Source organism: Arachis hypogaea, chromosome 6 (assembly GCF_003086295.3).
Source record: "Arachis hypogaea cultivar Tifrunner chromosome 6, arahy.Tifrunner.gnm2.J5K5, whole genome shotgun sequence".
In the NCBI taxonomy this organism is placed as follows: Eukaryota; Viridiplantae; Streptophyta; class Magnoliopsida; order Fabales; family Fabaceae; genus Arachis; species Arachis hypogaea.
This window is the reverse complement of record NC_092041.1, coordinates 87,161,296-87,188,963: the sequence shown is the minus strand read 5'-3', so window position 1 is coordinate 87,188,963 and position 27,668 is coordinate 87,161,296.

Sequence of the window (27,668 nt, the reverse complement as noted above, 5' to 3'; positions counted from 1 at the left end):
CTGATCCAGCTGTTAATGCATTAATGGATCACTTTTTGAGATTTCTTACTAAAACTAGACAACTTCCTGTGTTATGGCACCGATCACTTCTTGTATTTGTGCACAGGTCACTGATTCACTCTTTTTTGTACCAAGTTGTATTTATCATTCAGTAGTGATGCACTTATTTGATATTTCTTTCTTTCAGGTACAAAAATTAGCTACAAGACCCAAGATAAAGACCGTTTAATGGTTGTATTGCAAAAGCATGAACCACTGAGTGCAGGGTCTCTGATGGGCTTGTTTCCTTGACTTCCATTTGTCATAACTCATAATTAACTGATATTAATTTCTAGTATTACAGTTTACGGGATATCATTAGAGAGCTAAACGATAATTAGCTGCTTCAAACCTTCAATGAATCTTTTGAACCTGGCATACCATAATATGAAGCTAAGATATTTGTACCAAAGTTTTTTTTATTTTTAGATATTGACACAGTTAAGTTTTAACTTTGGCAAAAATAATGTACTTTATTTTTCCTTCTGTTAATGTATTAGTGGTGATTTTGCACCTTTTTCCAACAGAAACTTATTTTTATTATGGTAAAATCTTATTGAACTAAATCTTTAACTAGAGATTCTTCACTCACAGTTGCAATATATAAATGTGAGAAACAAACAGAAAGATTTAGAAATTAAATTAAGGAATATTAATTTAAAGTTATAATCTCACCAATTGCATGCATGGTTTGATCATTCAAAACACTAAATTTGAAGAATGTGATCCTTGTATTCCACCTTCTTATATTAAGATCTTCAATGGTTTTAGATCTTCATTAACTTTTGATGGAGACTTATTTTTCTTCCTCCTCCTCCTCTTCTAAAATAGTGGCATGTCCGGCTTATTTCGTGATTCGCATTTTCGTTATTCGTTATTGCAACTATTCATTGTTCTTATCGTCATCAAGATACCAAGAACACGTATGAGAAAAAAAGTTGAGATTGTTGTTGTCATGGTAGGCATGCAAGGCAAATAAAATATTATAAATATCACTTTTATAAAATAATTTTGTCCTCATCATTATCACTTCTACCTCTACTTTTTTTTTTATTGTGTAACCATGTTTTATCACCAGCGTTATCTCCTCTACTGTCATCATCACCTCAACATTAACGTTATCTTATTTAGTTTCTTGTTCGATGCTATTTTTTTCCTTTAAAAAGTCTTAGTACTACAATTACTTTTTTTTTACAACATCATTTTCAGCAATTATTTTTCTCCACTTAACCACCACCGGTGAAAGATTTTTTCAGAAGTAAACTTATTAATAGTTTGTGGGAGTTTAAAACCTCCACAAATTACAGATAAAATCTCCCACAAAACTAATTTTTGTTACTATTTAATGAAATTTTTAACAGAAGGGTCGTATTGTCTTAAAATGAAAAGGTTGAGGACCGAAGTATTCCTTTTTATTAAACAAGAGGCGCCTTGTCCTTCAAAAAAATAGATATAGGCCAGATTGAGTCTTTACTCAAAGTAAGAATATGAAAAGGTAAGGCTAAATTTCAGATTTTAAAAGATGAATGGGAAGAAATAGTTGAATGAAATACATTTTATAACTCAAAACTATTAAAGAGAAATAACATTAAGATTGAATACATAGAGTAATTTAAAGAGAAATAAATATTTAGACAACATGAGAGTAAAAAAAGAATTCTATGGCATAACGTAAAGATAGAAAGTTACAAGAGGATAAAATGTAACAAAAATCTTATAATATAATACAAAGATAGAAGGTTATGCATCTAAGAAAAAAAATTTTCTGTGACAAAATAGAAAAATGTCAAATATCTAAAGTTGGTTTTAAAATTGTTAGTTTTTCGTCTAATATATTATAAATGGATAAATAGGTAAAAGTAGTAATAATAAATAGATAAATAGCTTGAATATGAAGCATAGTTACCTAATTAAAAAAAAAATAGAAAACCATATTATTAGTTTATTACCTTGGTTTGGCAACCGTTGAAACGTTCCTCAAGTTGCAATTTTATTGCATTTCTCTGATAATTGAAAACAAAAAAAAATTGTCGATTCAAAACAAACCCAGCATAACATGGAAGACAGGTACCACGTGAAGATGTAAAGGCATTGTCTATTGGCACAACATTTTTTAACCTTATATTGTTACCATGATTCATGTGCAGCTATATATTCCTATAGTTTTTATATGTTAATACCATTATTGTTGTTATTAATAACCTCATAACATAATATATATTACCATGATATTTCATATATACATGTGCTGCAACATGATGTTTCTTGTTTATTTAGCTACTTTTATATAATTAATTATTTTTTAAAAAAGAATTATTAGATCAAAGCCAGCTTGCAACTCCATAAAATCTTTGTCTAAAAAGCCATTCACTTTGCTGTTGCTAAGATCATATCATGGCTAATGCACTTGTTGGGGGAGCTTTGTTCTCTGATTTCAATAACGTTGTCTTTAACAGGTTCATTACAACAGATGCAGTCAACCTGGTCTTGGGCAAGAAGCTCGGTCCTGACTTAGTTGAAAGGTTGAAGATTTTTCTGCTTGCTGCTGAAGCTCTGGTTGGTGATGTTGAGTACAAGCAATTGGACAACCCTTCTGTGAGGGAGTGGCTTAACAGTATGAGGGATGCTGTTTATGTAGCTAATGACTTGCTAGACGCTATCCTCACCAAAGCTGCAACTCGAAAAGATGTACGTTCTTTCTAGGGGTGACTATGGGTAGGGTAGGATAGAGTTTGAACCCAAACCTAACCCGACCGGCAGGTTGAGAAATACCTAACCCTAACCCTTCCTGCACTCAACCCGCAAGTATCCAACCCTACCCACGGGTTGACAAAAAGAAACATCATTATTATGTAATCTAAAAATCTAAAATGCATAGAAATTAAAAAATTCAATTCAAACATTCAAACAACACAAATTAACCCATAAATAACACAAGTGTCTCATACACAACATAATCATCAAATATTTAATTACACATAAAAGTCTTTGCCTAAGTAAATAACATAAACATAAATAAAATTATTTAATTTCATATCTCCATGAGCATTCCATTTGTTGCAACAACACCATCACTAGTCTATGGCCTCAGATACAACATCATCTTCATTTGCAGTTTGATAATAAGGTTTTTCACATAAAAATCAAAGATAATAAATTTATTTATTAATGAATCTATATATAAATTTAAAATTACCATAAACAAATAAAAAAGTTAAATCATAAATAACCTCTTTGACGATATGCTGCCCATAACTAGTTTCACATACGAGCTTCCACAGTATCTTCATGAAGACTACCACGATGAGGAGTAATTACTCAACCACTTGTGCTAAAAGAAGACTCAGAAGCAACAGTAGACACAGGGATAAAAAATATATCTCTCGCAATTCTTTGAAGTGTTGGAAATCTAGCCCCATTCACTTTTCACCAAGCTAAAATATCAAAGTCAGCACTCAAAGGATGAACATCTTCCTCTATGTAATGATCAAATTCAGTCTTCACAAATGAACCCTTTTTCTTCTTCATTTGTCTAATATACAATGGGTAAGCAACATCTTCTTGCTCGGCATTCATCTATAGCTCTTGTATTGTAGAATCCTCAAATGCATTACTTGAATAAGACAGATTCTGTTGGTACTCATGAAGCAAGTTATAACATATCGGTTTGATCCTCTCAATCTTACTTGAGCACTCATCTTAATTTTAACATAACATTGAGAATTTATACTCAAGCCTAACAAGCTTATACCTAGGATCTAGAATGACAGCAACACCCATCATGCCATAAATTTCTTCTCAATACTTATCAAATTTTACCCTCAAACTACATGCCATATTACTAATCAGTGGATTTAGAGAAGCAGATTATTTTTTCAAGGCAAAATTTATATCACATACTTTGTTAAAATAAATGTTGGCTGTTGGAATTTGAGTACCAGAAAATAATTGTCACATCATAAAATAACTTTAATTTACCCCAAATTTCTTTAGCAAGGTCCCACTCCTCATTGCTTGGCAAAATTTTGTAATAAGGATCCTTCTGTCTTAATCGAGGAAACACATTTCGATACAACCATGCAGTCTCTAACATCACATAAGTGGAGTTCCGTCTAGTTGGACAATCAAGAAGTAATTTTTTTTGTAAATTGAACATTTGACTTATTACACCAACTGACAAAGGTTTTATGTCTTTTAGGGGTTGAAGTCCAATACACCACCTACCACAAATTTTTTTCACACTTTCCTTAACCAAATTTAGACCATCTTTCACAATTAGGTTCAAGATATGAGCACAACAATGCATATGCAAAATGGGACCCCCAACAACAAATATTTTGAATCTAAGTGGCCCAACAACTCATTAACCATTGCATCATTAGTAGAGCAATTATCCAATGTAATAGTTGACAATTTTCTATCTATGTTCCACTCTAACAAAACTTTGATTAATGCATTCGAGAGCACTTCACTCATATGAGGAGCAGGAACATAAGTAAATCTGACAATCGTTCAAAAAAATATTTCAATTATTTTCTGAAAGATAAATTAATTTCAAGTAAAAATAATTAAAATTATATCTATTACTAGAAGTATAATTTAGAAGATTACATTAGTACGTGCATTTGCAAAATCCATGAACTATCAATGTTGTGTGCCGTGACAACCATGTATCCTTTTTCTTGGTTGGAAGTCCACATGTCAATTGTAATTGCTACTCGACTATCATTTCCATCCATTAGCTTTGTGATGCCAGGGCATCTTGGCCAGTTTCACTGACCTTTTCTTTACTGTTTTTAAGGTAGTTTCATGCATTTCCTTAGGAAATAAGCTAGTTTTTGGTATACATTCACTTACACCTTGATTCAAGCATACATTGTGAATTTTACATGATTTCATGAGGATTTTGCATGAGTTTAGTAACAAATTGTATGTTGCATTACCCATGACTTGGACTAGAACTTTGATGCACTCTATTGCTTGATTTTAGGACCAAAGGAAGCAAGAAAGAACCACTTAGCAGTCACGTTAATCTAATTAACGTTACCACTAACGTGGAATGGGAGGTAACTTGCAAAGTTAATGAGAAAAGTGATTGCCAATAACGCTCTCGAAGCCATCATTGCCCACGTTAAGAGTCACGTTAACTAAGTTAACGTGAACTCTAATGTGAAGAAGGGACTTTGAGCCAACGTTAGTGACACTTAACATTATCACTAACGTTGGCCAATGATCATAAGTGGCCACGTTAGAGTCCACGTTAACTTAGTTAACGTGGCCTCTAACATTAAAAGGGGGAAGGAAGCCAACGTTAGTGCACTCAACATTGTCACTAACGTTGGCCTAAGGTGCAATGTACCACGTTAACTCCCACGTTAACTTGGTTAACGTGGGAGCTAACGTAAGAGGCAAGGGTGGTCGACAACGTTAGTGACACCCAACATTGTCACTAACCTTGGAAGCAACCACAAAACCCCAAGGAGCCACGTTAACTTAGTTAACGTGGAAAGCTAACGTTGATGAGTGAAAGATGAGCCAACGTTAGTAACACTCAACATTGTCACTAATGTTGGGGATGGCTAAGAATGGCCACGTTAGAAGCCACGTTAACCTAGTTAATGTGGACTCTAACGTGAGACATAGGGGCACATTGGAACGTTAGTGACAATGTTAAGTGTCACTAACGTTCTTGAAGGTTGGCAAGGCCACGTTAGAAGCCACGTTAACCTAGTTAACGTGGGCTCTAACGTGAGGCAAAGGGGTACATTGGAACGTTAGTGACAATATTGAGTGTCACTAACGTTCTCGAACTCATACTTTCACTAAAACGTTAACACCCCTAACGTCCTGAGCTAAAGTCTCTGCCCACTTCACACTTTCTCTCTGCAAGTAAAACCAAGCCCAAATGAAGAAGAAAACTGCTTCAAACTCAAGATCCAAAGGCCCAAGACTTGAAGAGCCAACTAGAAGCTGAGAAGAGTAGTATATATAGGAGTAGCTTTGAATTATTTAGGGAGTTCTGGAAGTTGGAAAAGAGCACTACTCTCTGTATTTTACTCTGCTCTTCTAGTTCTATGATGTATTCTCCATCTTTGTTTTCATTTTCTAGAGCTATGAACAACTAAACCCCTTTCATTGGGTTAGGGAGCTCTGTTGTAAGTTGATGGACCAATACTAGTTTTCGTTATTCTTCTTCTATCTTTTCTCTTGATTTTACTTGAAAGCTTTCGATCTTCATCCCATTGGGTAGTTATCTTGGAAAAGAAGCTATTCAAACTTGGATCTCTTCTGAGCCTTGAAAGAGGAATGAAGAGATCAAGCTAGAAATGCTTTCTCATGCTAGACCAAATTGGGTTTGGATGGATATGTGACTATAATCCTCTCAATACTTGATTTGGGAAATGCATGTGGTATAATCAGTGACCACACTTCATCTCTTCTCATGAGCAATTGACCAAGGAATTGGCTATTGATCAATATTTGAGAGATTGAATTGCAAGGAATTACAATTCAATCAATTAAGATTGCCAAGGAGATCAATGAGTGCATTGATTGAGGAAGAGATGAAAATGAACTTGATCCGGAGAATTGCAACATCTCCTGCGCCCAATGAACTCCCCAATTCTAATCTCACCCATTCTCTTTAATTTCTGCGTTTACTTTCATGAGCAAACACCCCATTCCCATTTACAATTCTGCAATTTACTTTCAGTCATTTACTTTCAGCCCTTTAATTCTAGCATTTACTTTTTCTGTTATTTACAGTCCTGCCATTTTATTTTCTGCAAATCTCAACCCAAATTCTGAATTCACTCAACTAGAACATTCTTCTAATTAAAGTTGCTTGATTAATCAATCCCTGTGGGATTCGACCTCACTCTATTGTGAGTTTTTACTTGACGACAAATTCGGTACACTTGCCGAAGGAAATTTGTTGAGAGACAGTTTCCACCTGCATCACTTTGTCATGTTAAGCTTCTCCAACTCATACATTTCAAAAATGCCCTTCTTGATTGTGTTTCGGCTAGGCACCTTAAAAGTTGGTTGCATTGTTGCATATACTTTCTTCATTCCAACATGTTCCATAAAAGATAAAGGGTACTCATGCATATATATGGCCTTGGCAATACACCTTCTTGTATAAGATGGATCAAATACAAAGGCATCCACAACACTCATTGCATGTTTAGACAATGAATCAGCAATTATTGATTGCCTAGAGTTTGCTAATTTGGTCCTTTTACGATAGTGGAGCATGTAACCCTTTTACTTTTAATACCTCATGATCGTACTAAAAGTACAAGCGTTACTTACCTCTAATCCTTTAATTTGATACTATATTTATTTAATATTGAACCTTGGCGAATATGAACCAAATTTTTTATTATAAAAGCAAAAGGTCTTTACTTTAAAATCACACAGTCACATATCATATTCACGTAATAATAAGTACATAGACTTATCCAAAACTTCTTAATATACAAGTCCTGCCCCTCTAAAATCTCGAAATGACAAATAACGAAGGGTAAAATAAAATCTAAAACTAAGTCAAATACAGAAGATGAAATATATATATATATATATATATATATATATATATATATATATATATATATATATATATATATATATATATATATATAACTCCGTAGTTCGATCGCGGCCTGTGCCAAAGCTTTCTGAACCTGTCACTGAAAATGAAATTCTGTAAGGGAGTGAGAACATCATCTTCGAAAGGGTTCTCAGTAGAGGGTTTAAGAATTGTTATAAAAAGATATTTAAAAGAAAACTGTCTTTCGATTGCAGTGATTATCGCTTGTCTTATGAATTCTTTTTAAAAACCAACTATTAATCATCCAAAACCTTTTCAAAGAAGCTCTTTTTGATTTTTCAAAACTCCAAACCCCTTCATTTATTATAAGAAAATCTCAATCAGTTTCCTAGACTATATGAATGACCAACCTGTTCCAAGCATAGGTTCATTAAGTCTATGTTGAACCAGCTTGATTTTTCATACTTTACTAATACTTCAATCAGAAACCAATCACAGCCTTCATCCTATCACACAATCAATCAACACAGCCATCATCTCAACACCAAAAATCTCAAAAGTACCATATCAGAACAAACACAGACAATACAGATAAGAAAAGCACAGGTTTAGATAGCAGTTACAGTAAATGGCTCAGAACGCAGTTAATAACAGTTTAGCAAATAGGCAAACCAAAACAAATTCAAACTTAAGCAAAGCATACAAATGCATATGATGCATGCCTGTCCTATGGCTAATGAGCTCATTTATCATTTATATAGCCAACCTGACATGTTCGAAAGCTAACCTGCACACCGTCCTCTTGAAAACTGGTGAGCGGTATAGTACCACGATCCTCACCTGGTGGGTGGTAAACCACCTCGATCCCCACCATCTGCGGGTGGTAAATAACCTCGATCCCCACAGATGTTTTCTATTGGAAAGCAATACACACATGGGCAGTAAATAACCATGATTTCCACAAAATAATTTACTTTAAAATCTGATGGGCGGTAAATAACCACGATCCTCACAAAATATTTCCAAATCAAATTTATCCTCATCATCATTCAATTCATTCAACAATTATCATCATCACACCTCCCTTCCGTTCATCAATAATTCACACTCAAAACATAATTCTCTTATCAAGGAAATCAAACTCGAAACATAAACCTTTCTTTGATAAATTGAATTCAAAATAGTACAATTCTTTCATCCATATTTGTTTAAATAATACTTCAAACCAAATTTTTGAATCCTATAAAAATTTCGACAGCATCTCCTCTAAAATTCGGACTATGCCACCCTTACGGGTCCCATCAAAACCACATTTTCCAACCATTTCTCAACCAGCTTCAATATCAAACATCAAATACTTTCTAATTTTTAAACCAATTTTGACAACAAGTTAGGTTCGATGTCAAACCATTTCAAAACTAATTTATTTCTCTAATTCAATTTATTTCCAATAAATCAAACTCTTTTCCAAATCTCAATCATTTTCTAAAATTTGACCAATTCTAATATCAAATTATTTTCAAAATCGAACTAAATCCAATAATAAATTATTTTCAAAATCAAACCAGCTCTAATATTAAATTATTTATAAAATCAAACTAATTCAAAATCAAACCGCTTTCGAAATCAATTCATTTTCATATTTCAAATCATTTCCAAAGGCAATTCATTTACATTATCAAATTAACTCTAAAACTAAGAAAAATTACTTCTCATAATATTCAACTAAATAACTTTACAAACCAATTTCTCATCAATAATGGCATGCTACTCAAGCAATTAGTAATTCAGTCCAGCAAGCAACCACATCCACAAGACAAAGATAATCACATAAATATATTTTTCACATTAATATCCATTTATAACAACTCTGTAATATAAAATAAAATTTAAGAAAAACCTCTACCTCGATTGTTGAAACTCGAAAACATTAAAACGCATCACAAATTCATTTTTTCTTGGCTCACAATGGCGACAGACGCAACCACAGCTTCAAACCACTTTCACAGCAACCACAACAACTCTAATCGCAACATATAATAACCAAAATTCAATCTTATAGCAATTAACACTGCCAAAACCTCAACCAAGATAACAGAACAGTGGCAAAAGAACTTTTCAGAACGAAAAGCTTACCGCAACTAAGAAGAAACTGAACTAAGTAGCAAAGAGTGGTTTAACTGCAGCAAAACAGCGACGGAGTTCTGGCGGCGTCGTAGGTGGCTTCTCCCTCTCTCCCATCGCGTCGTCTCTCTCTCTCTCTCTCTCTCTCTCTCTCTTCGAGCTTCTCCGGTAATAACGTCTCGAACGGCAACGACGACGGTGACTGGAAGTAGCTCCTCCTATGGTGATGATTGTAAAACCCGGTTAATTAACGGCTAATTAACCCATAAATGAGAATTTATTCTAGAAAGCCAAAAATGTTATTTTTATGGCTAAATGTGATAGAGGAGATTGAGACAAGAATTTCGGTACCAATTTTATAGAAATCGGACCAAGATTGGACCGAACAGGCCAAACCGGGCCAACCGGACCCAAAGTGGGCCCTTGGCCCAACTAAACTAAACCAAAACCCTATTTTTCAGCACTCTCTCTCCTCACAACACACTCAAACACGCTGAAATGGTGGAGAGGAAGGGAAGAACTCTCTCTCAACTTCTTTCTCTCACTTGATCTTCAAACCACCATAACTTTTGATCTAGAGCTCCGATCGCCGCTCCGTTTGCGGCCACGCGTTCACAGCGAAGAGCTCTACAAAACCCATACAATCAATTTTGAGGTAAGCCACGTGTTTCTGTTCGAAATTCCAGCCCTTATTTTCGAGTTTCATGGGTGAAATGTTGAGATTTTGGGTTCTTTGATGTTATAGGACCCAACTCTCTTGAAGGAGAAGGTTAATATTGTCTCCTTGGACCTTGAGTGTGGTAAGATTCTCAACCCTAGTGTATTTTGTTGTTCTATGATGTTTGGGTATTGAGATGTTGTGTATAGGTATGATGATTGTGGCTTAGGTTGTGTATATGTGAATATTGGAGCTTGATTGGTGATTTTGAAAAGCTTGGAAAGGGTTTGGTGGTGAAAAATCTGTTTTTGGAGGTGTTGAGGCCTTGAGAGCTTGTGGATAAGTGGTTTGGAAGTGCTCCGGTGGAGCTTGGGAAAATCGGCTAAGGTACGGTTTCGGTTTCCCGTATCTAATATGTAATGTGGTAGGAAATACTTAGGCTAGAGGCCCTAAGATAGGCATTGAATTGTTGATGTTGTTGAATAGTTGATATATATGATGTGGTCATATATGTGATGATGATTAATGATGCCTTGATGGTATGATGTATGAGAAATATGCATGTTGTAATATATGCTTGTTGAATGGTTATGGTTGAATTGTGGGTTGAAACATGTTGATGGTGAGTACGATATTAATTGTGTACAATGATGATTTATTGGAATTGGTGTTGTTGAGAATTGGCATGAGGAAGAGTATATGATATGTCAATGTATTTGGGTTTGAGCCATTTGGGTGAAGTGGGTTAAAATGATGAGATAGTGATTTTGGTAATTTGTGGTAAAGTGTCAATGTGTGAGTTGAGGAGGCTTGATGTTGAATTTGATATATTTTGATTGATTTCAAAGAAAAGGGGTGACATTGGCATGTTTTGATTGATTTTGAAATGAGTTGGAAATGGCTTGTTTTGAAAATGGCACTTTGTGGTTTTGTATGAAAAATATGATTTTTGGGCATACTTTGACGGGACATAACTTGGACTACGGATCTCTGTTTTGTGCCAAATTTATTTAGAAATGAAATTGGATCCGGGATGTCCATGCCGTTCGAAGAACGGGTAAAAAACGATTTAAAATGAGGAAGTTATGTCCGTTGGAAGATTGGGGTTTAAATCTGTGAATTCTGCAGCTTTTAACTTAGAAGAATTTTTAGCAGAATGACCCCTTGCGCGTGGGCGCACTTGGCGCGTACGCGCTGTTCTTCCCTAAAGCGCCATCCACGCGTGCGCGTGATGTGCGCAGGCGCGCCGATTGTGCTGCACCCAATGCCCAGCCATTTTCCAAAGAGTTATGCCAGAACTGTGCCGGTGTTGTGCCTGGGGCACGAGAACACCCACGCGTACGCGTGGTTGACGCGTGCGCGTCGATTGGCAAATTTTTAGTCCACGCGTTAGCGTGCATGACGCTTGCGCGTCGATGAGTTTTCGAGGCCATCCACGCGTGCGCGTGGAGTGCGCGTACGCGTGGCCCTATTTTCATCCCAAAGTTGATTTTTCAGTTTTAAAAGCCAAATCTCATACTTCTAAGCCTCCGATCTCACCACTTATGTCTTAAATCATTATGATATGCCTAGCTATTAGAAAAGGAGCTAGTGAATGTGGTAACTTGCGAGTGAAGCAAGGAAAAAATGGATGATCAATGAGGATCAAGCATGATTATGTGAGAGGCGGAGGATGGCGGTGGAAGTGCTTGTTAGGCCATGGGCCGAAAGGCTGTGATTGATAATGAAACGGCTGGTTATGGATTTAACCGTGAGCCGGGTGGTTGGTTATGGATTTAACCATGAGCCGGATGGCTGGATTATTGCCGTGTTACGGCGGAGCCATGATTATGGCTAAGAATAAATGCATACATATGCTGTTGAATGAATTGTGAATGTTGCACTTCCATTATCGGAGATGAGAGTTTCCCTGGGAGAAAGCTGTGGCTAGGCACCACGTGCTCCAGGTTGAGACTTGAAGCTCTTTTGACCCTATGTCGTCAGGGTGGCCGGGCACTGTGAAAGCCCCGGATGAGCTCACCCCCATAAATATTCACCAGTGAAGGTGATGGATATGGATCATGGTTATGATCAAGTTTATATTGAGTATAACTCGAGTTGGGGAGACACGACAGAGGGACAGTCCAGTGGTTAACTGCCAGGACTTGTCGGGTTGGCTCTGTAACCGACAGATGATATCATCAGCCACTAGGGACAGGCATTCATCATATGCATACTATATGAATTGTTTGAGATTGCCTATTTGACTGCATATTACTTGCTAATTGTCTAAATGCCCTACTTGTTCCTAATTGTATATTTCTTGCTTGATATAACTGTGTTTGCTACATTATACTCCTGCTGGTGGTTGGGAGGTGAGAAGGAATTGGAAAGGGAAGTATTAGTTAGACTAAAGAATCTTTAGTCAGATACCCTTATATGGTTTAGCTTGTTTATAAGCTTTAATATTATCTGGAGGAAGTTCTAGGATTGCCTTTGGCTTTCCTCCAATATTATGTATTATATATGTGGAAGCTGTTACCATGCTGGGGACCTCTGGTTCTCACCCATGCGGATTTTGTGGTTTTCAGATGCAGGGCGTGAGGTTTCCCGCTGAAGCATGCTGGAGACTTCTATTTTTGCGAAGATCCTTTGTTCTCGGGGCTATGTTTTAGTTTATATGTTTTGCTTAGATATATTTATCTCCATTAAATAATACAAACTGTGATGACTCCTCTTATGGGAGATTTTGGAGAATAGATTTTATGTATTTGTGTCCCTTTGGGTTTCCTTTGGGGTTTTCCTTATTTTTATCATATGTATATATTGCTATGCTCGGACCGGTTATCTTCGCAGCCGGATCTTGAGTCTTGATATTCCTGTTTTTGACACTCCTTTGTATATATATAATCCCACGTTGGTTTATCCTTGCTCGTTACGTTATCGATCAGTGTTGCGCTTTAGAATTGCGATTTTTGTTTACCCCTTTTTCTACAAAGGCTCCTAGTTATAATCAGTCATTCACACTACTATACGTACTAAATTTTTATTTTAGAGGTCGTAATACCTTGCCATCTCTGACTTATGACTTAAGCATAAGACTCTGTATGATAGGGTGTTACATTATGGTATCAGAGCAGTTCGTTCCTGTAGAGCCTGAGGGATGGACTGATTATGCTTCTGTGCATTCTCTATATGTGTGTTATGTGCTATTAGTATATCTACTTGATATAATTTGCATAAACGTTCATGAGCATGCATTTGGGACTTGAAGGACTAAACTTCCGATATTGAGGCTGATCAACTTAATATCGATTGTTTGGTGTGTATAGGAACCAGATGGCACCTCGTGGGCGCGGTAGAGGCCGTGGTAGAGGCCGTGGTAGAGGCCGTGGTAGAGGTCGTACTAATGTTCGTGTGCCGGAGAATAACCCTAATGATCCAGTGAACCTTATGACTACGTTGAAAAATATGGCTGCTGCGATGCAAGCCACTGCTGAAGCTCTTGGGCAACGGATAAACAATCATGGCAACAACAGAAATAGAGCTCAGGGACCAATAGAGGTCAAAACTTTCTCTGTGATGGTAAACAAGTGTACGGTTGCTGAAGAGTGTGTGAAGAAGCCAGCCGCTGAGAGAGGAAATCACAAGGGACCATTCCCACAGAACCGAGGAAAGAGCCTTGCACCTAGAGATCCGCCTTTCAAGTGGGGAAGTTCTTTCAGGAGGCCCAACAACAACAACTCCCAAGGAAAAAAGTTTGGGAAGCAACCACAGCATGAGCAAGCTTGTGCTAGGTGTGGAAGTCACCATCCGGGAGCCCCGTGTATAGCTGGATGGGGTTTGTGCTATTACTGTAGTAAGGCGGGACATAAGGTCCCAAACTGTCCAGAGAAGCAGAAACAAGGTGCTGGGAAATCACAACAGACTGATCGGGTGTTCACCACTTCAGCTGTAGGAGCTGAGGGATCTGAGACACTCATTCGAGGTAACTGTGAAATAGCTGGTCAAACTTTAAATGCTTTATTTGATTCGGGAGCATCACATTCATTCATTGCATTTGAGAAAGCCCATGAGTTAGGATTGAAGATCGTAACATTAGGTTATGACCTAAAGGTGTATAATGCTACCCATGAAGCCACAGTAACTAGGCTAGGATGCCCGAAAGTTTCCTTTAGATTCAAGCAGCGTGATTTTTATTCATAATTTAATCTGCTTACCGATGATCGGTCTTGATCTTATCTTGGGATTGGACTGGTTATCTAAGAACCATGTCCTGCTTGATTGTTCTACAAAGTCTGTGTACTTTATGCCGGGAGATACAGAAGGGCCGGTCGTGGTGAATAACTATTACTTGAATTCGATGATGGTGAACTGTTCCGGAACCGAATGTCAGGGTATCATGTTGTTAACCGCGGGCGTTTCGGGTGATGATCAAAGGTTGGAACAGATTCCGGTTGTGTGTGAGTTTTCGGAAGTGTTTCCCGATGATATTGATGAGTTTCCACCTAACCGAGAGGTTGAGTTTGCTATTGAATTGGTGCCCGGGGCGGGACCAATCTCAAGTGCTCCTTATAGGATGTCACCGTTAGAGATGAACGAGTTAAAGTCTCAGTTAGAGGATTTGTTGGGAAAGAATTTTATCCGACCAAGTGTCTCTCCGTGGGGTGCGCTAGTGCTACTGGTGAAGAAGAAAGATGGGAGTATACGGCTCTGTGTGGATTATAGGCAGCTGAACAAGGTTACAATAAAGGATAAGTACCCATTGCCGAGAATTGATGATCTCATGGATCAGTTACAAGGAGCTGGAGTTTTCTCCAAGATCGATTTGCGATCCGGTTATCACCAGATAAGGGTGAGGGGTGAGGATATCCCTAAGATCGCTTTCAGGACTCGTTATGGTCATTACAAGTACACTGTAATGTTTTTTTGGGTTGACGAACGCTCCTGCGGTATTCATGATTACATGAATAGAGTTTTCCGTCTGTTTCTGGATAAATTCGTTGTTGTCTTCATTGATGACATACTGATTTATTCCAAGACTGAAGAAGAGCATGCGGAACATTTGAGGACCGTGTTGCAGATTCTAAAGGAGAAGAAATTTTATGCAAAACTGTCTAAGTGCGAGTTTTGGAAAAGTGAGGTGAAGTTTTTGGGCCATGTGGTGAGTAAGAAGGGAATAGCCGTAGATCCAACTAAGGTGGAGGCTGTGATGGATTGGAAGCAACCAACCACCGTAACAGAGATAAGGAGTTTTCTGGGTTTAGCTGGCTTTTACCGAAGGTTTATCAAGGGCTTTTCACAGATAGCTTTGCCAATGACAAAGTTAACCCGTAAAGACACTCCGTTTTTTTGCACTCCTGAGTGCGAGGAGAGCTTTCAGACATTGAAGAGAAAGTTGACCACTACAACTGTGTTAGTGTTACCCGAGCCGAATAAGCCATTTGAGGTGTATTGTGATGCCTCATTGAAGGGTCTAGGGTGCGTGCTGATGCAGCATCATAATGTGGTGGCGTATGCCTCACGACAGTTGAGACCTCATGAAGTTAGTTACCCTACGCACGATTTGGAACTTGCTGCAGTTGTTTTTGCCTTGAAGGTGTGGAGGCATTACCTCTATGGGGTTATGTTCCAAGTCTTCTCTGATCATAAGAGCTTGAAGTACCTCTTTGATCAGAAAGAGCTTAATATGAGGCAGAGAAGGTGGATGGAATTGTTGAAGGACTACGACTTTGAGTTGCATCACCATCAGGGAAAGGCGAACGTAGTGGCGGATGCGTTAAGTCGGAAGTCGTTATATGCGGCTTGGATGATGCTTCAAGAGGAGAAGTTGCTCAAGGGATTCGAGAGTCTGAAAATTGGTGCTCGAGAAGCATCCGGAACCTTGTGTTTGAGCCGATTAGAAATCTCAAGTGAGTTTAAGTCCGAACTCCTAAAGGCTCATCAGAATGATGAAGCGTTATGGAAGGTGTTACTGGCTATTGAGCAAGGAAAAACAATGGAGAGTGTCGGAAGAAAAAGATGGGTTATGGAGACTCAAGGGTAGGATCATTGTGCCGGATGTTGGCACTTTGAGGCAACATATTTTAAAGGAGGCACACAAAAGCGGATTCTCCATTCACCCGGGAAGTACTAAGATGTACCATGATTTAAAGACGATGTTTTGGTGGCCGGGTATGAAGAATGATGTGGCAGAATATGTATCAAAGTGCTTAACTTGTCAAAAGGGTAAAGATTGAACATCAAAGACCTTCCGGGATGTTGCAACCCTTAGAGATTCCACAATAGAAGTGGAAAAGTATTGCAATGGACTTTGTGTCAGGATTGCCAAGGACTAGGGCTGGTTTTGATGCTATTTGGGTGATTGTAGACCGACTGACGAAGTCAGCTCACTTTTTACCCATTCGTATGAATTACACCCTTGAGGAGCTAGCACGGTTATACATAAAGGAGATCGTGAGACTTCATGGTGTACCTGCTACTACAATCTCTGATAGAGATCCTCGTTTCACTTCAAGGTTTTGGGGTGCATTTCAGAAAGCTTTTGGAACCCGATTAAACTTGAGCACGGCTTACCATCCTCAAACAGATGGTCAATCTGAGAGGACGATCCAAAAACTAGAGGATATGTTGAGAGCTTGTGTTTTGGACCAACCGGTGAGTTGGGATCGGTATATGCCATTAGTGGAGTTTGCATACAATAATAGCTATCATGCGAGCATCGGAATGGCTCTGTATGAGGCCTTGTATGGGAGGAAATGTCAATCTCCACTATGTTGGTATGAAGCTGGGGAGAAAAGCTTGTTGGGACCGGAAATGATAGCTGAGACCACTGAGCAAGTCAAGAAAATCCGAGATAGGATGCTTACGGCGCAGAGTCGTCAAAAGAGTTACGCCGATCAGAGGCGAAAGCCCTTAGAATTTGAGGAAGGAGACCATGTTTTCCTTAAGGTTACTCCGACCACGGGAGTAGGTAGGACGATTAAAGCAAAGAAGTTGAATCCTCGATACATTGGTCCATTTCAAATCCTGGAGAGGATTGGACCGGTGGCGTATCGGATGGCTCTACCACCTCATCTTTCGAACCTGCACGACGTGTTTCACGTGTCGCAGCTTCAGAAATACACTCCTGATGCTAGCCATGTGTTAGAACTTGAGTTGGTTCAGTTAATGGAAGATTTGACGCTTCCAGTAGCTCCAGACAGAATTGATGATACAAGTATTAAACGGTTGCGTGGAAAAGAGGTTTCATTAGTCAAAGTGGCATGGAGTCGAGGCGGTGTTGAGGAACACACTTGGGAACTTGAGTCGGAGATGCGAACGGATTATCCGCATTTATTCTCAGGTAATTGCATTTGAATTTTGTGGGCAAAATTTCCAATTAGGTGGGTAGAATATAAAACCCAGTTAATTAATGGCTAATTAACCCATAAATGAGAATTTATTCTAGAAAGCCAAAAATGTTATTTTTATGGCTAAATGTGATAGAGGAGATTGAGACGAGAATTTCGGTACCAATTTTATAGAAATCGGACCAAGATTGGACCGAACGGGCCAAACCGGGCCAACCGGACCCAAAGTGGGCCCTTGGCCCAACTAAACTAAACCAAAACCCTAGTTTTCAGCACTCTCTCTCCTTACAACACACTCAAACACGCTGAAATGGTGGAGAGGAAGGGAAGAACTCTCTCTCAACTTCTTTCTCTCACTTGATCTTCAAACCACCATAACTTTTGATCTAGAGCTCCGATCGCCGCTCCGTTTACGGCCACGCGTTCACAGCGAAGAGCTCTACAAAACCCATACAATCAATCTTGAGGTAAGCCACGTTTTAATGTTCGAAATTGCAGCCCTTATTTTCGAGTTTCATGGGTGAAATGTTGAGATTTTGGGTTCTTTGATGTTATAGGACCCAACTCTCTTGAAGGAGAAGGTTAATATTGTCTCCTTGGACCTTGAGTGTGGTAAGATTCTCAACCCTAGTGTATTTTGTTGTTCTATGATGTTTGGGTATTGAGATGTTGTGTATGGGTATGATGATTGTGGCTTAGGTTGTGTATATGTGAATATTGGAGCTTGATTGGTGATTTTGAAAAGCTTGGAAAGGGTTTGGTGGTGAAAAATCTGTTCTTGGAGGTGTTGAAGCCTTGAGAGCTTGTGGATAAGTGGTTTGGAAGTGCTCCGGTGGAGCTTGGGAAAATCGGCTAAGGTATGGTTTCTGTTTCCCGTATCTAATATGTAATGTGGTAGGAAATACTTAGGCTAGAGGCCCTAAGATAGGCATTGAATTGTTGATGTTGTTGAATGGTTGATATATATGATGTGGTCATATATGTGATGATGATTAATGATGCCTTGATGGTATGATGTATGAGAAATATGCATGTTGTAATATATGCTTGTTGAATGGTTATGGTTGAATTGTGGGTTGAAACATGTTGATGGTGAGTACGATATTAATTGTGTACAATGATGATTTATTAGAATTGGTGTTGTTGAGAATTGGCATGAGGAAGAGTATATGATATGTCAATGTGTTTGGGTTTGAGCCACTTAGGTGAAGTGGGTTAAAATGATGAGATAGTGATTTTGGTAATTTGTGGTAAAGTGTCAATGTGTGAGTTGAGGAGGCTTGATGTTGAATTTGATATATTTTGATTGATTTCAAACATGTTTTGATTGATTTTGAAATGAGTTGGAAATGGCTTGTTTTGAAAATGGCACTTTGTGGTTTTGTATGAAAAATATGATTTTTGGGCATACTTTGACGGGACATAACTTAAACTACGGATCTCTGTTTTGTGCCAAATTTATTTAGAAATGAAATTGGATCCGGGATGTCCATGCCGTTCGAAGAACGGGTGAAAAACGATTTAAAATGAGGAAGTTATGTCCGTTGGAAGATTGGGGTTTAAATCTGTGAATTCTGCAGCTTTTAACTTAGAAGAATTTTTAGCAGAATGACCCCTTGCGCGTGGGCGCACTTGGCGCGTACGCGCTGTTCTTCCCTAAAGCGCCATCCACGCGTGCGCGTGATGTGCGCAGGCGCACCGATTGTGCTGCACCCAATGCCCAGCCATTTTCCAGAGAGTTATGCCAGAACTGTGCCGGTGTTGTGCCTGGGGCACGAGAACACCCACGCGTACGCATGGTTGACACGTGCGCGTCGATTGGCAAATTTTTAGTCCACGCGTTAGCGTGCATGACGCTTGCGCGTCGATGAGTTTTCGAGGCCATCCACGCGTGCGCGTACGCGTGGCCCTGTTTTCATCCCAAAGTTGATTTTTGAGTTTTAAAAGCCAAATCTTATACTTCTAAGCCTCCGATCTCACCACTTATGTCTTAAATCATTATGATATGCCTAGCTATTAGAAAAGGAGCTAGTGAATGTGGTAACTTGCGAGTGAAGCAAGGAAAAAATGGATGATCAATGAGGATCAAGCATGATTATGTGAGAGGCGGAGGATGGCGGTGGAAGTGCTTGTTAGGCCATGGGCCGAAAGGCTGTGATTGATAATGAAACGGCTGGTTATGGATTTAACCGTGAGCCGGGTGGCTGGTTATGGATTTAACCATGAGCCGGATGGCTGGATTATTGCCGTGTTACGGCGGAGCCATGATTATGGCTAAGAATAAATGCATACATATGCTGTTGAATGAATTGTGAATGTTGCACTTCCATTATCGGAGATGAGAGTTTCCCTGGGAGAAAGCTGTGGCTAGGCACCACGTGCTCCAGGTTGAGACTTGAAGCTCTTTTGACCCTATGTCGTCAGGGTGGCCGGGCACTGTGAAAGCCCCGGATGAGCTCACCCCCATAAATATTCACCAGTGAAGGTGATGGATATGGATCATGGTTATGATCAAGTTTATATTGAGTATAACTCGAGTTGGGGAGACACGACAGAGGGACAGTCCAGTGGTTAACTGCCAGGACTTGTCGGGTTGGCTCTGTAACCGACAGATGATATCATCAGCCACTAGGGACAGGCATTCATCATATGCATACTATATGAATTGTTTGAGATTGCCTATTTGACTGCATATTACTTGCTAATTGTCTAAATGCCCTACTTGTTCCTAATTGTATATTTCTTGCTTGATATAACTGTGTTTGCTACATTATACTCCTGCTGGTGGTTGGGAGGTGAGAAGGAATTGGAAAGGGAAGTATTAGTTAGACTAAAGAATCTTTAGTCAGATACCCTTATATGGTTTAGCTTGTTTATAAGCTTTAATATTATCTGGAGGAAGTTCTAGGATTGCCTTTGGCTTTCCTCCAATATTATGTATTATATATGTGGAAGCTGTTACCATGCTGGGGACCTCTGGTTCTCACCCATGCGGATTTTGTGGTTTTCAGATGCAGGGCGTGAGGTTTCCCGCTGAAGCATGCTGGAGACTTCTATTTTTGCGAAGATCCTTTGTTCTCGGGGCTATGTTTTGGTTTATATGTTTTGCTTAGATATATTTATCTCCATTAAATAATACAAACTGTGATGACTCCTCTTATGGGAGATTTTGGAGAATAGATTTTATGTATTTGTGTCCCTTTGGGTTTCCTTTGGGGTTTTCCTTATTTTTATCATATGTATATATTGCTATGCTCGGACCGGTTATCTTCGCAGCCGGATCTTGAGTCTTGATATTCCTGTTTTTGACACTCCTTTGTATATATATAATCCCACGTTGGTTTATCCTTGCTCGTTACGTTATCGATCAGTGTTGCGCTTTAGAATTGCGATTTTTGTTTACCCCTTTTTCTACAAAGGCTCCTAGTTATAATCAGTCATTCACACTACTATACGTACTAAATTTTTATTTTAGAGGTCGTAATACCTTGCCATCTCTGACTTATGACTTAAGCATAAGACTCTGTATGGTAGGGTGTTACAATGATCGAGAGCTCAACTGCGAGGACGAGCTCCACCAGTTCGCACGCAACGGTTTCTCCCTCGAGCCCTCCTTCTCGGCGCTACTCTCTCTCTCTCTCTCTCTCTCTCTCTCTCTCTCTACGAGTGGCAGCGGCAACGACGTGGAGCTTCGACGGTGAGGCGTGGCAGCGACGGCTCTTCCCTCCAACTCGGCAACGACGTGACGGCAGCCCAAACCCTTCCGGTGATGCATCTTCCTCTCTCAGATCTCTCCTCCGTGTATGTGAGTGTGTTTGTTTTGTGTGTGAATGGCTGGAACGCAGAAAGAGTGAGGAGAGGGTTAGGGGCTGCATAGCATGAAGAGGAAAGGGAGGCGGTGAGTGTAGTAGAATTAGGGTTAAGGGCATTTTAGTCATTTTACTAAAATTAGAGGTAATAGAGTAATTGAAAACAAATTTTAATTCAACAAAATTATCTTTAAAGAAGATATTATTTAATCATAAATTTACAAATTAATTTTAATGAAATACTATAGTTCAAGGATTAGAGATAAAATTAATTTTCTTTGCTTGTAAATATTAAAGTATTAAATTCTAAAATCTCAATTATTTAAACTAAGTCATATAAAACTGATCTTATTCTTTTATAACTACTAAGCACTATAGTTTAAATATAGAAAATTATTCAATAATTGAAAAATTAATTAAATTTTCTATTTTAATTATTAGAATTTGATTTAATTACTTTTAATAAAATGATTTATGAAAATTAAATCTTTAATGAATAAATAAATTAAAATTAATTTGTAATAAGATTTTTTTCCAAAATTTCTGGGTCTTACATCACATGATTCTTCAAATTTGTAGTTCCATTTCTTGGATTGGCTCCAAGAGCATATTTGCAATGGTTGCATTTTGCCCTCCAGTCTTTTTCCTCTTAAAATCGGAAAAAGTATTGCCAATAAACACTCTTCAAGCTCGATTTGTTGCTATTTTCAATCGAAACGGACTCATTTGGAACAAAATTAGCGGTTGCTTCCACCGGGGATTCTTGTTGTTGTTCTTCTGCAGCCACATTTTATGCCACTACATCCATGTTGGTACTTGACATTTCGAAGTGAATTTCCTACAAATATATATAAATGTAATATGTTTAAATACACTTTGTACAGATATACCAATTACAACCAATCAAATAAAATCAAATTACATAATCAAATTACACATACATATAAAAAAAAAGAAAAAAAAGAAAATAATCATCTTGTCATAGCTAGTAAAAAATTCTATTTTCTAGTCACAGGATTTCAACTTCACTCTTTTTAGAAATGTATAAGAAATTAAGAATTATTGTTGAAGAAATGAGTCAAAATTAATTAAACAAGTATTACTAAATAAAAAATAGACAAACAATCAGCATTTAAGTATTCATTAGAGATAAAATTTAGCAAATAAAAATACTATTGTATGTTAATTAGTGAATTATATAGGTTATCTCTGCATTAAAATTTTTAAATTATTTTCTAAACGAGCATATTGCTCAGAAGAGCACATTGCCCAGAAATGAATACTAAATGAGGAAAGAAACTTTTCCATTTTCCTTAAACTTGTGAAGCTAAGTATAATTAACAAACATTGAAATATGAGCCTAAAAATAATGTAGAGACAAGCATTCAGAGTCAATTCCATGAAACATAATGAACTATGGCCAAATATCCTTATATCATCACCTTCCCCAAATATTCTCACCGATGTATGATAATTAACCCAAGAAATGACCAAATTAGAACTAATGAACTATGGCCAAATTTATCAAACACATACGTATACTGTACACACACACACACATACATATCTAATTAAAATAAAATTAAAGCACACAAACACAAACGCACACTGCACACACAAACATACATATCTAATTAAAATAAAATTAAATTCAAATTAAAAAATGACCGAGTTTCAATTTTGAAGGCAGATACATACTTTAAAAGTTTTAGCACGAGGAACAGTGCTGAACAGAGGAACAACCAAACGAAGTACATGGTAGTGTGCTAAACAAGGGAACAACACGGGAAAGTTAAACTGAGAACCGGCTTCATGAACAAGCTGGCAATGAGAGTGAGGGGAGACTGCAACACCTCCGGCGATGCGGGTAACGTGAGTAGCACCGGTGACATGGTCAGAGTGTGGAGAGATTTAGATTTGAGAATTGAGAGAAGAGTATTAGGGTTCTTGTACCGCTAAGGAAGTGGATGTGAAATAAAGACTGTAATCTGAATGATTGAGGCCAGTAGGTTGTTAAAAGTTGTATTTATATCTCATTAAATAAGAGATACGTTTTATGAAAATAAATGAGTCAACATTATGATTTTATAAATTTGGTTTAGTGGCTAAGAACCTTTTGCACATGCTGAAGGTTCTTGGTTCAACTCCCATATGTAACATTTTTAAATATATAACACATATATATGAGGGGTGCAGGTAGGGCGGGTAGGGTTGAAGCTCAACCCGTATCCTACCCGCTCCGCACCCAACCCTACTCGTAGCGGATCAAGTTGGCAAACCTACCCAACCGGGTTGGATCGAATTGGGTAGGGTCCATGCTGCCAAGCCTAGTTGGTGGCTTAGTGCTGTTATGTGGTGTATGATAGCTGATTCTATATCCTAGAAACTTCTTAATATTTATCTTTCACTTTAAAACAATGACTTTTATTTTACCTTAGACCATGGTTTTTGCATGCATTATTTTTCATATCTTATTTGACTAAACATATTTGTGTTTAAATAAATCAAGTTAGATTAGTCTACTGGTTAGTTTACCAATCCGCTTAAATAAGTGTTGGGGATTCGAATCTCGACTTGTGCATGTAGCAATTTGTTTGTCAGTGATAAATCCTTAAATGGAGCTCATTACCGTGACAGATTAGTTCTTAGTCTGGCAGATTGAGAAATACTGTGAAAAATAAAAAGACATTTGGGTTCAAATAAAATCGAGCCAAATTTGACAAAAATTGACTGGGTCTAAGTGTTGTTTTTTCGGTTGGATCGGGCCATGAGCATGATTTATGCCCTAACTATCATCTTGGGGTCATACCAATGTTTTTGTCCAAGTTCATAAAGTATTTTGGACTTTTTCGGTGTTTTGGTATCATCTTTATGGGCTAGGCCCATCTCACCTAATTACTATTCTTGGGCTATAGTTCTCGTTAGAAGATAAAAGATTCAAGTCCAAAAAAAAAAGAAAAAATATTGATTTTGTTTTGTTTTGCATGAGATAAAATTATTTTTGAAAATTAAATTTAAATTGATTTATTTGATTTGCTGAAAATACGTTTAAATCGGAAAAATCAGCTTCCAATTTTGTTGCAATAAATATTGTTTATGCTAACTTTATATTAGTTTGTTACATGAGCTAGATGAGATAAAATCAGTTTTAAAATTTAAATTTAAATTAAATTAAGTTAGATTAGTCTACTGGTTAGTTCACCAATCCGCTTAAATAAGTGTTGGGGGATTTGAATATTGACTTGTGCATGCAGCAATCTGTTGGTCAGCGATAAATCCTTAAATGAAGCTCATTACCGTGGCAGATTAGTCCTTAGTCTCTTAGATTGAGAGATACTGTGAAAAATAAAAAACATTTGTGTTCAAATAAAATCGAGCCAAATTTGACTCAAATTGACTAGGTCCAATTGTTGTTTTTTTGGCTGGATCGGGCCATGAGCATGATCTATGCCCTAACTATCATCTTGGAGCCATACCAATGTTTTTATCCAAGTTCAGAAAGTACTTTGGGCTTTTTCGGTGTTTTTGTATCATCTTTACGGGCTAGGCCCATCTCACCTAATTACTATTCTTGGGCTATAGTTCTCGTTAGAAGATAAAAGATTCATGTCCAAAAAAAAAAAGAAAAAATATTGATTTTGTTTTGTTTTGCATGAGATAAAATTAGTTTTGAAAATTAAATTTAAATTGATTTATTTGATTTGCTGAAAATACGTTTAAATCGGACAAATCAGCTTCCAATTTTGTTGCAATAAATATTGTTTATGCTAACTTTATATTAGTTTGTTACATGAGCTAGATGAGATAAAATCAATTTTAAAATTTAAGTTTAAATTAAATATTGTGATCTGATTGAATTTTGAATTGGATTAGATTGGATTTTAACATGCTTAAAAAGAAACTTGAAAATTCTTTACAAAACTAGAAATTGAGTATTCTGTGGAAATTGAGTGATTAGAGTGGTGAGGACTGAGGAAGCAAGACTACAATGGCTTAGGGTAGTATTAAGCTACATCCACTTGCCTTTTTTCTTTGTTTTCTCTTGCTTTGGAGATTTGATTTTTGTTCTTGTTCATGTACTTTGCAGAAAATCAACCTTAAAATTGGTCACTAAATGGTGTGTATGAAATCACAAGGATTTTATTGTCCACTACAAAGGCACAAAGCTTCTACAAGCTTGTGTTGCTTCCAAGAGTGAGAGATTATCAGCAAAAATCAAGAGTTTCATTATCTTTTATTTCGATCACTCGCAAGGGCATCACTCATACCTCAAGCATTCCTTGATGGAATTGTGTTTCCATTATGTAAAGTATATATAGAATTTAATTTTGATGTATTGTCAATGTAAAACTGTTTTACACGTGCATCCTATCACATAACGTCATATTAGCAAAAATAAATATCTTGTGAATGATAATCGAAGAGAACAGTTATGATTGTAGGACTGTGTAGAATGGTTATATGTATAATCACTTATTCTGACCCTTAATCTTGTTGTTCTAATAAGTTAATCATACATTATATTTGTTCATATTTATTTTATAAGGTTCTATTGTTCAGGTGATTTCAGTTAATTCTTAATTGTTGGTATATACTTTGGTGTAGTGTAAAACATTGTTTGATTTCAAATATGTTCAGCCAAATATGTCAAATCATCTATGGGTTCAAAATATCATATATGTCTTCATGAAAATAACCAATTTCTTAAATGACAAGTGCATCTTATATATGTGTGTGTGTTATATCTAATCTAAGAAATTAGAAGGACTAAATAAAGAAGCATTGTTTGTGCTATAAACAACTTATACTTGTGATATGCAGTCAAAAACTTGCACTGTGAGGCAAGCTGTATATGTTGGGTCCATTCTAGAGGGGGTCTTTGTTCCTCCACTTGTTTCCAAGTATGTTAGCTGAGGCACTCTTTAATTATAAATATAAAAATTATTATGTGTACACCAAAATCAGTTAAAGTGTAACTGTGTTAAATACATATATTGTTTTACTTGTATTTTGCATTACAACATCTATTTCATATTAGTAACTGATTTTAGTGTACACCTGGAATGGCTAAATAAATGTATTAATAGCAATATTGGATTCACTCAAACTTGTTAATTTGTTTACAGCTTTGCGTTATTGAAGCTAGTAAGCATGGAATATTCTGGCACTATAAGGTATTTCTTCTTTTTTTATTCAAGTATAACATGTACAAAGCTGAGAAGGTGACAATATATATTGTAACGGTAATGTTAGGGAGATGAAAAAAAAACAACCAAAACTTGCCTTATTTAGCATTCATTAATTATTACAACAATTAATGAACAACAATTAATGAATGCTAAATAAGGCAAATTCTGGCTGTTTTTGGATAATTTATTTTGATTACCAAATATTTCTGATATTATAAAGTATAGTTAATAATTTAATAATTGTCTACTATGAATGTACATACATACTCAAAAGAGATGACATAACTTAAAACGCAGTTTGCTAAAATGTTATATTTGATGGGAACTAATTGTGATAATAACTGCAACTATTTCATGAAGATTTTGTTGGAGAAAGAACCCGATCTGCCTGATCCTGATCCAGATCCAGCTGTTAATGCATTAATGGATCACTATATGAGCTTTCTTACTAAAACTAGACAACTTCTTGTGTTATGGCACCGATCATTTCTTGCATTTGTGCATAGGTCACGGATTCACCCTTTTCAGTTCCAAATTGTAATTATCTTTCAGTAGTGATGCATTTATTTGATATTTCTTTCTTTCAGGTACAAAAGTCAGCTACATGACCAAGATAAAGACCGTTTAATGGTTCTATTGCAAAAGCATGAACCACTGAGTGCAGGGTCTCTAATGGGCTTGTTTCCTTGACTTCTATTTTTTTTTATCATAACTCATAATTAACTGATATTAATTTCTCGTATTGCAGTTTACGCAATATCATTAGAGAGCTAAACGATAACTAGATGCTTCAGACCTTCAATGAATCTTTTGAACCTGGCATACCATAATATGAAGCTAAGATATCTGTACTCAAGTTTATTTTTTTTACTTTTAGATATTGACAGAGTTAAGTTTAAACTTTAGCAAAAATAATATACTTTATTTTCCCTTCTGTTAATGTATTAGTGGTGATTTTGCACCTTT